This window comes from Loxodonta africana, chromosome 10 (genome assembly GCF_030014295.1).
Source record: "Loxodonta africana isolate mLoxAfr1 chromosome 10, mLoxAfr1.hap2, whole genome shotgun sequence".
In the NCBI taxonomy this organism is placed as follows: domain Eukaryota; kingdom Metazoa; phylum Chordata; class Mammalia; order Proboscidea; family Elephantidae; genus Loxodonta; species Loxodonta africana.
This window is the reverse complement of record NC_087351.1, coordinates 104,898,218-104,911,683: the sequence shown is the minus strand read 5'-3', so window position 1 is coordinate 104,911,683 and position 13,466 is coordinate 104,898,218.

The following is a 13,466-nucleotide window of genomic DNA, read 5'->3' as shown; positions in this document are numbered from 1 at the left end:
TTCTTTGGATGAGTATAGGTGTTTGATTTTTAGGAGTTCCCAGTTATCCAGTTTCTCTTCTGATGTTTGTGGATTGTTAGTAATGTTTTATATACTGTTTATGCCATGTATGAAGGCTCCTAGCGTTGTCCCTATTTTTTTCTTCCATGATCTTTATATTTTATATTTAGGTCTTTGATGCATTTTGAGTTAGTTTTTGTGCATGGTGTGAGGTATGGGTCTTGTTTCATTTTTTTGCAGATGGATATCCAGTTATGCCAGCACCATTTGTTAAAGAGACTGTCTTTTCCCTATTTAACTGACTTTGGGCCTTTGTCAAATATTGGCTGCTCATATGTGGATGGATTTATGTCTGAATTCTCAATTCTGTTCCATTGGCCTATGTGTCTGTTGTTGTACCAGTACCATGCTGTTTTGACTACTGTGGCAGTATAATAGGTTCTAAAATCAGGTAGTGTGAGGCCTCGCACTTTGTTCTTCTTTTCAGTAATGCTTTACTTATCCAGGACCTCTTTCCTTTCCATAAGAAGTTGGTGATTTGTTTCTCCATCTCATTAAAAAATGTCATTGGATTCTGGATCGAAATTGCATTTGGTAGAATAGATATTTTTAAAACATTAAGTCTTCCTATAGGGTCGCTATGAGTCGGAATCAACTCAACGGCAGTGGGTTTTTTTGTTATCCATGAGCAAGGTATGTTTTTCCACTTATGTAGGCTTCTTTTTGTTTTTTGCAGTAGTGTCTTGTAGTTTTCTTTGTATAGGCAACAGTCACGATTTTGTGGCTAATGTTTCTGTACTGGCAAAGGAACGTACAGAAACATTACATAAAGCAATGCATAAAGGCAACTACAAACATTACATAAAGACAATGCAGCATGCTCTCAATAGAAATGTGTCCTTCCAGGTCTTCAAAGTTCCCCTCAGGAACTATTACAGGCCATTCTACATGTGGCGAGTGAAGATTCCCCTTGGCACTAGAAGTTCTCTTTACCTTTCTCATAGGAGTTTTTATTATTTTCTAACTTTCCTTCTCTCACCTGACTATTCCTGAGAGTAGCCTTCATGTCTCCTTGCTCAACAGGCATTATTAACTGGTATAAAACAATCCGAACAAATTCCTGTGTAATTGCTAAGAATTTAAGTGTAATTAACTCAGTGAATAAGAGGGTCAGTTTTTCAGGCATAGCGTCCTTTGTTTATGTTACCTAGACCCCTCTAGGAGTCTTGGTGGTGAAGTGGTTAAGAGTTCAGGCTGCTTAACCAAAAGGTTGGCAGTTCGAATCCACCAGCCTCTCCTTGGTAACCCCTGTGGGGCAGTTCTACTTAGTCCTATGGAGTCACTATGAGTCAGAATCTACTCGACAGCACACAACGGCAACAGACCCCTCTGAGAACCATTTTCTTCTTTAAAAAAACAATTCCTAAGACTGCTCATCCTGTTCTAGTTTCTGCCTTACCTCATTTCCCCTTCATAGGTAACTTCTCAACTAATCTGTTCACAGCTGATATCTACACTTTCCTACCTCTTGCTAACCATTCTTAGCCCTCTCCAGGTTTCCATTTCCACCACTCGCTAAAACTCATGTTGAAGTCCTGATAAACTCATCAGGTATATATTTTTTTCCTTCTTTATTACTCATCAACTTTCTAAACAATGTATCTCTTCCTCTTCCTTGAAACTGTCCTTCTACCACCTTTCCTGTTATTACACTCTGCTTGTTTTCTTGTTACCTGCCTAGCTCCTTCTTCTCTGTTGGCTCATCCTCATGCACCTGATCTTTCTTTAAAAGCTGAGAGTTCTTTAAGGCTTGGTACTAGACCCTCTTCTCCTACTCTATCTAGGCAATCTCTTCCATTCTCATGGCTTCAAATACCATCTACAGACTAAAGGCTGCCAAATTTCTATCTCTATGCAAACCTTGCTTGTGAGTTCTAGTATCATATAGCTAATGTGGACATCTCTTTTTGAACATGTCTTAAACCAAACTTTTGATATCCAATCTCTGCCACAAATCTGGTCTCCACTGTTCTGCATCTGTTAAGGATTGAATTTTGTACCCAAAAATATGTTGAAACCCTAACCCCTATACCCATGTATGTGACCCTGTTTGGAAATAGAAATTTTTCTTTGGTTACATTGATGAGGTCATACCAGAGCAGGGTGGCTCCTAAATCTAATCCTTTCTGAGTGGTCTTTTATAAAGAGGGAAAGTAGACAGGGAGAGAAACACAGGGGAAGACAGACACACAGGGAGAAAGACCATGTCAGGGAACTGTCTACAAGCCAAGGAATGCCAAAGCATGCTCAGGACTACTGACAAGGAGGAGCCCTGGTGGCACAGTAGTTAACAGCTTGGCTGCTAACCAAAATGTTGGTGGTGTGAATCCACCAGCTTCTCCTTGGAAACCCTTTGGGGCAGTCGTACTCTGTCCTATAAGATCGTTGTGAGTTGGAATCTACTTGACAGCAGTAAGTTTGTTTGTTTTTTGCTGACAAGGAAGGACCTTGTCAATACCCTGATTTAGACTTCTAGCCTCCAAAACTATGAGACAATAAATTTCTGTTATCTGAAGCCACCCACTTGTGGTTTTTGTGTTACAGCTGCACTTGGTAACTAAGACACTATTTAAGTAAAAGGCACTGTCACCTACCTGATTGGTCACCCCAGAAACCTAAGAGAATAACCCACTTGCAAATCAAAACCTAAGAGAATAACCCACTTTCTGAGTTACGTATTTGAGTTTCCTGGTTTTAAAAGACGATAGAGATGAGGTTCATTTTTTTTAGATGCTATTTTGTTTTTATTGACTTCAGGCAAAAAAGACAATGGACATCTTTGTATTGTAGGAGAATATTTTCAGTATATCTGAGAAAGCTGGAGAGAAAATATGTTCTTTTTTTTTTTTTTTTTGCATTTTCTTTCTCTTCGTGTATGTGTGTGTGTATTCATATTTATATTCCCCAATTTAGTCACATATGTCAATCCTTTCCTATCTTTAAGGCTGGAAGGGAATTCTTAGAAAGGCAAAAGAGATCAGAAACTTTCTTTTAAATGTTAAAATAGGTTGTTTATTAACTAAATACAGTTTCTTCTCTGGGACACTGCAAAAGTACTTGAGTCTTTTCTGAAAACATGTCATTCTTTCTTCTTAAAGGTCTCTTGTTTTTTTTGAAGCATATGGGCAAGGCAACAGAAAGAGCAAAAAGTAAACCAAGGAAATTTACTCTTCAGGATGCCTAACCATAGTGGGCTCTTACAGGGAAATGGTGACACAAGGGTCAAGAAAATCACGGTAAGTTGTAGGATTTGGCTTATGATAATTACATGTGTGTTGCATAACATCCCACCCCAGAACAGGAGGCCGCCAAAGGTCCTTACAGCCCTGATGCTCAGATTTCAGCTCTTTCTCCTGGAGACTATAGGACTCACCTGGTTAGTCTGTCGCTTTAACCTTCCCTTTTCTATATTTTATTCTAACCGTAACCAACCCACCTACTTACAGAGACAGGCAAGTTATCATTTAACTGATGATGTTTTGGCTTGCTGAGTTGTAATCACATTTTATGATGTCTCCCGGACGTTATGCCCAGATCATCTGAAGTGTCGCATTTTATGATGTCTGCTGGACATTATACCCAGATCATCTGAAGTGTCGCATTTTATGATGTCTTCTGGACGTTATACCCAGATCATCTGAAGTGTCACATTTTATGATGTCTCCCGGACGTTATGCTCAGATTACCTGAAGTACAGTTGGGGAAACTTCTCCACTCTTAAAAAAAAAACCTCTTAGGTAATAATAAATGCATGTCTGAAGCCTCTACGTTTGTAGTTTCTGACCTATAGGTAGCATTTGAAGTATTTGATACGGTTGATTACTCTCTCCTTTTTAAAATACTTTTCTTCACTTAACTTCTGGGAAACTACTTTTTTTTTTTTTTTTAAATCTTTTACTACCATATTAGCTAAGTATCTTTAAGTACCATATGCAATATGAAATAGAATATGACACATTCATATAAGGGGTAAGGAAACTAGACAGGGTTTATATTGTGGTTCATCCTACAAGGAAGTGAAAATTATGAAGAGAAATTATCAGTACAGAATACCTCTCCCCCTTGTCAAAGAATATCTCAGGTCATCATCATGGTTACATGAATCTTCATGCCAAGAATATATCACCTTGGGACTTGGAAGACTGGAGTTTAGAGTTACTAAATAGTAGTGGTCTACTTTCCAAATATAAAATAACTGTTTCTGTCTTTAGGTGCTCCTCACCACACTCTCTAGCAAGATTTTCATTTTTATTGCAGTGTCATTTGAAAGTGTTATACATACATTTTTGATCTAATCTAGCATCTGAATTTACTTGTCTGGAAGTGACAATGTTTTCTCATTTTTCTTCCTTAGGAAGAAAATTATAAGAAACAGATTTTTCATTCCAAGTAGGATGTATAGTTGTTATGAAAGAAATGTAGCCTTATATTGGTATATGATATTTTAAAGATTTACAGAGATTCCCTGTTCTGTCACAGTGTTTTCTACAAGTTTCAGAGGCAGAGTTTCTTCATTAGGAGATTCATAATGCTTTAAATTTTAAAAAGATTCCTTCACTCAGTGCTGTTTTTCTCCCTTTATGGGGGTGGTGGTGCTGAGAAGTTACCTAAAAGCAATTTATCATCCACATGGCACAATGATAATCTTCATCAGTTTAGCATATTACAGTGCTTGCTAAATGAAGTTACAAACTCTTAGAGTCAAAGCTACTGAGAAATTTAATTTAATCTGAGATTACAGTTTCTGCTTACTGTCTCTAGGATACGGTTATAATGGCAAAAACCATCAATTGTGTGTGTGTGTGTGTGTGTGTGTGTGTGTTTTGGGGGGGAGGGATGTTTAGGTAAAATAAAAAACAGCTGGATGTTTACATTTATGGAAAAGGCTGTGTCTGTTAAGATTTCAAATACTTTTGTCACAGGGCTGGCAATGATAGTGAGGAAACAAATAACAGACATTAAAGTTCTAGTTTCCAAGTATGGAGAAAAAAGTAAGAACTACCACCAAGCCATTTGGTCATTAAGTGCAATCATGTCCATTTGAAGAGCTTAATTTCATGTCCTTACCAAAGGAAAATTAGAAACACAAGAGAAATGATTTATCCTACATGGATAAGTGACATAAAATTAATCCAGGCTAAATGTAGCTTTCAAAGCAACCAATGTATGAGTACCCATTATATGTAGGGTCCAGAGAAGACAGTATTTTTGTATTTTTTTTTCAACTTTATACTTAAATCGATAATTCAGGTGATATGCATTAATGAACCTTAAGCTGTGTGAGTCGTTTAAAATGTTTAATTTCCCATTTATTCCACATGTCTATAAGAAAGTGGTGGGAAGAAGTGCTCAGCTGATTTCTGTGTAACTGAATGACCAGTAATGGTTGGCAGTCTTCCAAACTGAATTTGATTCAAGTAGCAAGAGTTAACATTACCTAAGAGAGATTAATTCCATGCCAGAAGTCTCTTAAAATAAGAGATTTATTGTCTTGAGAAAAAGAGAAGTGATTTGATGATATGTAAATCCCTGTTCTTTGGGAATGCTTATTTCTCCTTTTCTCAGGATACAGAGTGAGAGAGAGACTCGGATAAAATCTCAATACCTGGTATAATTAGCTTGGTCTTGGGGCTTATATGTGAGCTTCACCCATGCGGTCTTGCCTTTTGGGGCTCTGCTCAAGCTGTCTCCACTGCCTAAAACACTTTTCTGACTGCTCTTTCTTTCTCCTCGTCTTTCCCCACTTCACCTACCTAATTTCTACTTATTGTGAGGGCTCAGCTTAGAATCAGCCACTTCCTTCAGAAAATCTTCCCATATCTCATCCCACCCCAAGTTTGAGTGAAGGCCTCCAGGTACCTGAATTAAATATTGTCAGGGTCATGCCAATTTAGTTTCTGAAGAAACATTAGAAACAGCTTATTTTATAAAATTAAGAAATTGTGGTCCTTCTGGTTTGCCAATATATTGAGTGTTTTAGATGTGATCTGACCTCATAACACATGCAGCAAGATTGCTCTCTTCTGTGGTTGGCTGCTATACTTCTATTAAAGTGACCTGATATATTATTAATTTCCATCCTAGCCTTATCACTCTTGGTCCTTGCAATTAAACCACTAAGCTTTTGTCAATATAAAACTATTGTTAGGCCAATTTCCTTCCTCCTCTTACACTCTGTTTTTCAGTAGTTGATGGTATTTGATATGAAGTTTAGATTTTTGCATTGTAACTACTATTTTAAAATTTTATTAGTTATTTAGCACATCTGATTGATCTTAAAAATCATAGAACCTCACAGTCAGAGTGGACATTTTATAGTAAAAAACTAGAGCCCAAAGTAAACAGCTTGCATAAGTTCATCAGCTAAGTAGTGTCAGCTGAGACTAAAATTCATGTTTCCTGATGTGTAGTCTAGTGAGCTTTGACTCAACAGAAACCAAGTACCTGTTGTATCTCCAGATATTGTATTAAATACAGTATGTTGGTTAAAATCATTTTAGAATATGTAACAACCTTATAACCTAACCAGAAAAAAAACAAACCATACCCATTGTCTTCGAGTTGATTCCGACTCATAGTGACCCCATATCACCCTATAGAACTGCCCCGTAGGGTTTCCAAGGCTGTAAAGCTTTACAGAAACAAATTGCCACATCTTTCTCCCTCAGAGCGGCTGGTAAGTTCAAACTACCAACCTTTCAGTTAGCAGCCAAACACTTAGCCACTGTGCCACCAGGACTCTTTTTATACCATAAATCACTGCCAATTTCAACTGAAGAAGATGAAATAATGAGATATCAGTTATTACCCAAGTAATAGACATACGTCTCTGTGTAATCTATACTTTAATAATCACTTTGATTATATCCTTACCCTAGCTATTGATGAGGAGTCCTGGTGGCTCAGTGGTTAAGTGCTCAGCTACCAACCAAAAGGTCGGCAGTTCGAATCCACTTGCTGCTTTTTAGAAACACTTTGGGGCAGTTCTACTCTGACCTATAGGGTTCCTATGAGTCAAATCGACTCTACAGCAATTTCTTTTTTTCTTTTTAGCTATTGATGAAGTACTTCAAGCAGCCAAGGTAAGGACATTGCTCCACTGCCTGCTGCTAGGAGCTGTTCTTGGTCTTTTTGTTGTTCCTAAGTCGCATAAAGACTGACACATCACACTGTGAAGAAAAAAAGGGAAACTTTTTAAAAATTATTTTTTAAAATACTACAAGTGGCAGTAAAATAACCTTCATTTGAATCAGTGCCTTCCGTTGCCCTCTCCTCTTCAAGAATAAAGGCATTTTACTTAGACATATTGGAAACTTTGGAGTAGAATCTCGATAAATGTTGATTCTATTCCAGTTGATGATGTAGAGTGTACTGTGGGGTGAAAGACACGATAATATGGGTAAAAAAATTACTCGGGTAAAAATTTCTTTTCACTTAGTAACATAAGCAATGTGAATTATAGCTTAAACTGTTTGCTTTGCTGCTGGTAGTTGTATTAATGACAGCAAGTAAGTACTCAGCTTTGAGACCTTGGATCTGAAAAGTCAAAACTCTTCACTTACTGATTTGTCACTTGGCAGCAGATAGTTGAGGTGCCTTGTCATAATAGTTGTGGTAGACTGCATCTAGGCTCTTTTCTTAATAAGTAAATCTACCAAAGATATCAGAGAGAGACTATGCCTCCTTCTGCCTGATTCCTGATGGGCAAGACTTGGGTGAAGAACAGGATACACGCCCTCTGCTCAGTCAGTGCATCCATCTCAGGCAAGTTACTCAGGCGAAAACCTTGAGCTCCATCTCAGATGCTACCTAACTTTCAAGTGACAGCAGCTGGTCTTTCAAAGTTTTAAGCACCTCAGGGGATTATCTGATGCACGGTTTAATATATTAATACCAAACGTGAGAGAGAATTAATTACATCAGACCAAATTCAAAAATCTTAAGTTGGTTCTTGAATCACTTTCAGGGAAATCAATAATCCAGGAATGAATGTTTTCATTTTGGCCTACCTATATTACGGTTACGGGGATAGGACACCTGACTGATAATAAAACTCAGAAACCCTTTTATTCCCGGAATTTCCTGTTGGGAGTGTAGAGTTTTCTGAGCAATATGTAATATTGACTAGTTACACAATATGCTGGATTTTATTGCCAACTCTTTGTTTAAAAAGGGTGTGACAGGTTTTGTCCAATAAGAATGTGATGTCCAAGTTAAGTATGGTATCATCTTAGCTCTTGCCACATAAATAAACCCGGATTCATAAGCAAATATGTGATACACTTAAATTTTGTTATAAACTCAGATAAGTTAGCTATAAAATAATTAGTTTTCTCTTACCCTTACCTGCATGTGATTTGGGGAAACTTTTTTTTTGCTTGTTTTAGCTTCTGTACAATCTTAGATGGGGAAAACTGGCCTCCAAAGTTGTATCTGTAGGTTAATACACATGTAAGAGAAATTTCTTGGGGGATTGCTGGAGGAGAGGTGTATCTAGACATATATTCTGATCAGCTCATAACACACTCAACAAGATTATTCTTTTCTGTGGTCTGATTGCTAAAAGGTTTCCCCAAATGACATGCAGGTAAGGGTAAGAGAAAACTCTTTATAGTTAGCTTATCTGAGTTGATAAAATATTTAAGTGTATGACGTATTTCCTTATGAATCCAGATTTATTCATGTGACATTAGAATATTTGAATCCCAACATATGGATGAGAGTTGATTTTTCAGAATAATGTCAAACCTGCTAAGATCTAGGCCCCTGTTCTCCTCCCTGTCTTTAGCTCCTTGGTTAGGTGCTTAGTTCTCCCACATAACATTTCCAGATCCAGTTAGAATAGGTCCTTCCAAATCTTATACAGAAAGGCATCTATAGTCTATGTTATTTTTTAAGGTTTTTAGAGAATATGTTAGTCTTCTTCAATAACACATTGCTGTGTTTAATAACTCTAACCATCAGTAATTTCTTCAGCTTATGTGTAACTGTATCTCTAAGAAAGGATGGCTTTCTCATGCATTGCAGGAGGTTTAGCAGCATCCCTGGCCTGAACTTGTGAGATGCCAATAGCACCCTCTCCCCCAGTTATGACAGCCCAAAATGTCTCCAAATATTGTCAAATGTTCCACAGGGTACAAAACCACCCCGGTTCAGAACCACTTCCTTGAGACAACATGAATGTTAGAGAGAAGACCAAGGCAATCATCTAGTTTTATTTGCTCATTTTCCATATGGCTATGATTTACTTAAGATCGCAAGGCTCCTTATTAACAGAGTCTAATGTTGCCACATTTGAAGAGGAAAATGCCACATTATCATAATGTCAATTCTCTTTAAATTAATCCAGCTGACCCCAACAGGGTATTTTTGTTTTTATTTCAAATGAGAGAAGACGATTATTTAAAATCATATGGACAAACAAAAAAAGTAAGAATTACCAGGAACATTCTAAAAAGAGGAGGGTAGTAAAAGAGTATTAACTGTAGTAGATATAAAAATATATTCTATAATAATTAAAATGAGGTACTAGCACAGAAGTGAATCAACAATTCAGTGGAACAGACTAGATCATCCCAAAACAGACCGAATATACACAGCAAATAAATGAAGGTGTTATTTCAAAACAGGGGAGAAAAAATGGATTATTTAGTAAATGGCGTTGAGACAACTGGTAGCCATATGGGAAAAAAAAAGTTCAGATTACAGATTTTACCAAAATGATTTCCAGATGAATCAAAGATTTTACATCAAAAAATTAAACCATAAATTACCAGATGAAAGAGAAAACCCATTCAACTACAGAAAATTTCTATCACTATTAAAAAAACTCAAAGACAAAGAAAAGATGAGGAATTTTTTATTTTTTTGTAATTGACCTCACAAAGGACTAATTTACAAATAAAAATGTCTACAGATCAATAAGAAAAAGATCAAGAACTTACAGAGAAATAGGCAAAACCTATGAATAAACAATTCAAAGAAAAGGAAGTATGTACCGTGATCAATAAAAATTTAATGACACATATTTTCACAACATAATAGTACTTTGTTGGTGAGAGTGTGGGGGAAGTGGCACTTTCTGATATAGATGGTGGGACTGTAAAGTTCTACAACAGTACATCATATACCCTTTGCTGCCTAGTTGATTTCCACTCATAGCGACAGGAGGGATGGGTAATTTGGTATTGTCTTAGTTATATAGTGCTGCTATAACGGAAATACCACAAGTGGGTGGTTTTAATAAACAGAAATTTATTTTCTCAAAGTTTAGGAGATTATAAGTCCAAATTCAGGGTGCTGGCTCTAGAGGAAGGCTGTCTGTCCCTGTCAGCTCTGGGAGAAGGTCCTTGTCTCTTTCGAGCTTCTGCTCCTGGGCAGTCTTCATGTGCCTTGGCATTTCTCTTCTTCCATGTCTGTTGCTCTCACTTACCTTGTTTAATCTCTTTTATATCTCAAAAGAGATTGATTTAAAACATACCCTACACTAATCCTGTCTCACTAACATAACAAGAAAACCCATTCCCAAAAGGGATTATAACCACAGGCATAGAGGTTACGATATAACACATATTTTAGGGGGACACAATTCAATCTATAACAAGTATCATCTATCAAAATTTTAAGGAGCTGTAGTGGCACAGTGGTTAAGTGCTTAGCTGCTAACTGAAAGGTTGGCAGTTTGAACCAACCAGTCTCTCCACAGGAAAGAGATGTGGCAGTGCTTCTGTAAAGATTGTCATTGTTGTTAGGTGCTGTCCAGTTGGTTCCAACTCATAGTGACCCTACATACAACAGAATGAAACACTTCCTGGTCCTGTGCCATCCTCACAATCGTAGCTATGCTTGAGCCCCTTGTTGCAGCCACTGTTTCAGTTACAGATTACAGCCTTGGGATCCCTCTGGAGCAGTTCTACTCTTTTCTCTAGGGTCACTGTAAATTGGAATTAGACTCGACAGTAATGGGTTTTGATCAAAATTTTAAATGCATATTTCCTTTAACACGGCAATTTTCTTCCTACAAATTTATCTTACAGCTGTACTTACACAAGCGTGAACTGACATATGGACAAGAATACAAATAGTCTTTATAATAACAAAAGATTGGAAATGACTGATATGCCTATCAATAGGTGACTGGCTATATAAATTATGTTACATCTGTACAATGAATAATAGGCAGCCATGAAAGAAGAATAGGGCAGTTATAAGGGAAGATCTAAGATGTACTGTTAAGTTCAAAAGTGTGGATCATAACAAGGTGTGCAGTAAGTTATTATTTATGTAAGGGAAAGTAAAAGTGTTTATATATGTATACACACTCCCACCCACACACATACACACAGGTACTCATACACTGGGTGAGGTTAAGTAGCATTATGCTCATTTTTTCAGATTAAAAAAAACTGGGGGTTAGAGAGGCCTAGTAATTTTTCCCTGATCCTGCACCATCCTCACAATCATTGTTATGTTTGAACCCATTGTTGCAGCCACTGTGTCAATCCATCTCATTGAGGGTCTTCCTCTTTTTTGCTGACCCTCTACCTTTACCAAGCATGGTGTCCTTCTCCAGGGACTGGTCCCTCCTGATAACATGTCCAAAGCATGTAAGATGAAGTTTCACCGTCCTTGCTTCTAAGGAGCATTCTGGCTGTACTTCTTCAGGATAAATGTGTTCCCTTTTCAGGCAGTGCATGGTATATTCAATATTCTTTGCCAACACCATAATTTAAATGCAGAGGTCTTTGATTCAGAGCTTCTACATGGTTAGTTCCAGTTTGAACTCCTGCTGAGAACTTGTATTTCTAACAAGTTCCCAGGCAATGCTAATACTGCTGTTTAGGGACTAATTCTGAGAACCACTAGTAGAGCAGTGGTTCTCAAAATTTATTATACATAAGAATCACCTAGAGATCTTGTTAAAATGTAGATTCTGATTCAGTATATCTAACGTGGAAATGCAAATTGTCAGCAGGGGTTTGAACCAGAATGAATCTATTCAAAGTTCTACTTTGATTATATCTGCAAGATCCCAAAATGGCTGATATCTCACCTTTTGTCCTCCAGCTTTCATGAGAGAATATCCTTAATTTGTAAAGGCTATTATTCTTCCTAAATTGGGTTATGGTAATCTCCACTGACTTTCATCACAGAACATGGGAGTACTGAAAGATGCCGTAGGGGAGCTCCTGTATTCCATACACACTCTACCTTACTTCCATTGTATAATAGCAACTGAACTTCTCCTTCATAGTCAGGATCAATCCATCTGAGCCAGTAGAGTAACCTCTTTTTCCTGTTGCTTCAGAGGAAGGAGAGGTGGCAGTCTCAACTTAGAGATAAATTAAATCATTGTTTTGATCTCTTATTAGTTCTCTATTGGTGCATAACAAATTATCACAAATGTAGTGGCTTAAAACAATGCGTGTTTATTATCTCACAGTTTCTATGGCTCAGGAGTTCAGACACAAGTTAGCTAAGTTCTTTACTTAGGGTCTTACAGGGCTGCAATTAAGGTATTGGCTGGGTTGAGTTTTCATCTGGAGATTTGACTAGGGAAGGATTTTGTTTAACCTGATTCAGACGGTTGGCAGAATTCATCTCCTCTTGGCTTACATGTCTAAGAGCCCTAGCTTCTTACTGGCTACTGGCTAGAGGCAGCCTGCAGTTCCCTGCCACATGGCCTTCTCAGCAGACTTTTTACCACATGGCTGGTTGCCTCCTCAAGGCTAGCAGGAGAATCTCTCCTGTCTGCTAAATCTTCTTATATAATGAAATGTAATAATAGGAGTGAGAGCTCATCACTTTTGCCACAAAATGTAACCTAATCAAGATCTATCCTGAAGTATAGTGGTGTCAGTAGTAGGATAATATCCATACGCCTACAAGGAAAACCAGTTAATACGACTGTTATTCAAAGACAAAAGATGAGGAAATTGAAGATGTTTATCAACGTCTGCAGTCTGAAATTGATCAAACATGCAATCAGGATGCATTGGTAATTACTGGTAATTGGAATGCAAAAGTTGGAAACAAAGAAGAAGAATTGGTAATTGGAAAATATGGCTTTCGTGATAGAAGTGATGCTGGAGATCACATGATAGAATTTTGCAAGACCATCATGATACTTCTTCGTTGCAATATCTTTTTGCAACAACACAAACGGCAACTAACACATGGACCTCGCCAGATGAAATGCACAGGAATCAAATTGACTACATCTGTGGAAAGAGAACATGGAGAAGCTCAGTATCATCAGTCAGAACAATGGCAGGGACCAACTGCAGAACAGACCATCAAATGCTCATATGCAAGTTCAAGTTGAAGTTGAAGAAAATTAAAACAAGTCCACGAAAGCCAAAATATGACTCTGAGTATATCCCACTTGAATTTGGAGACCATCTCAA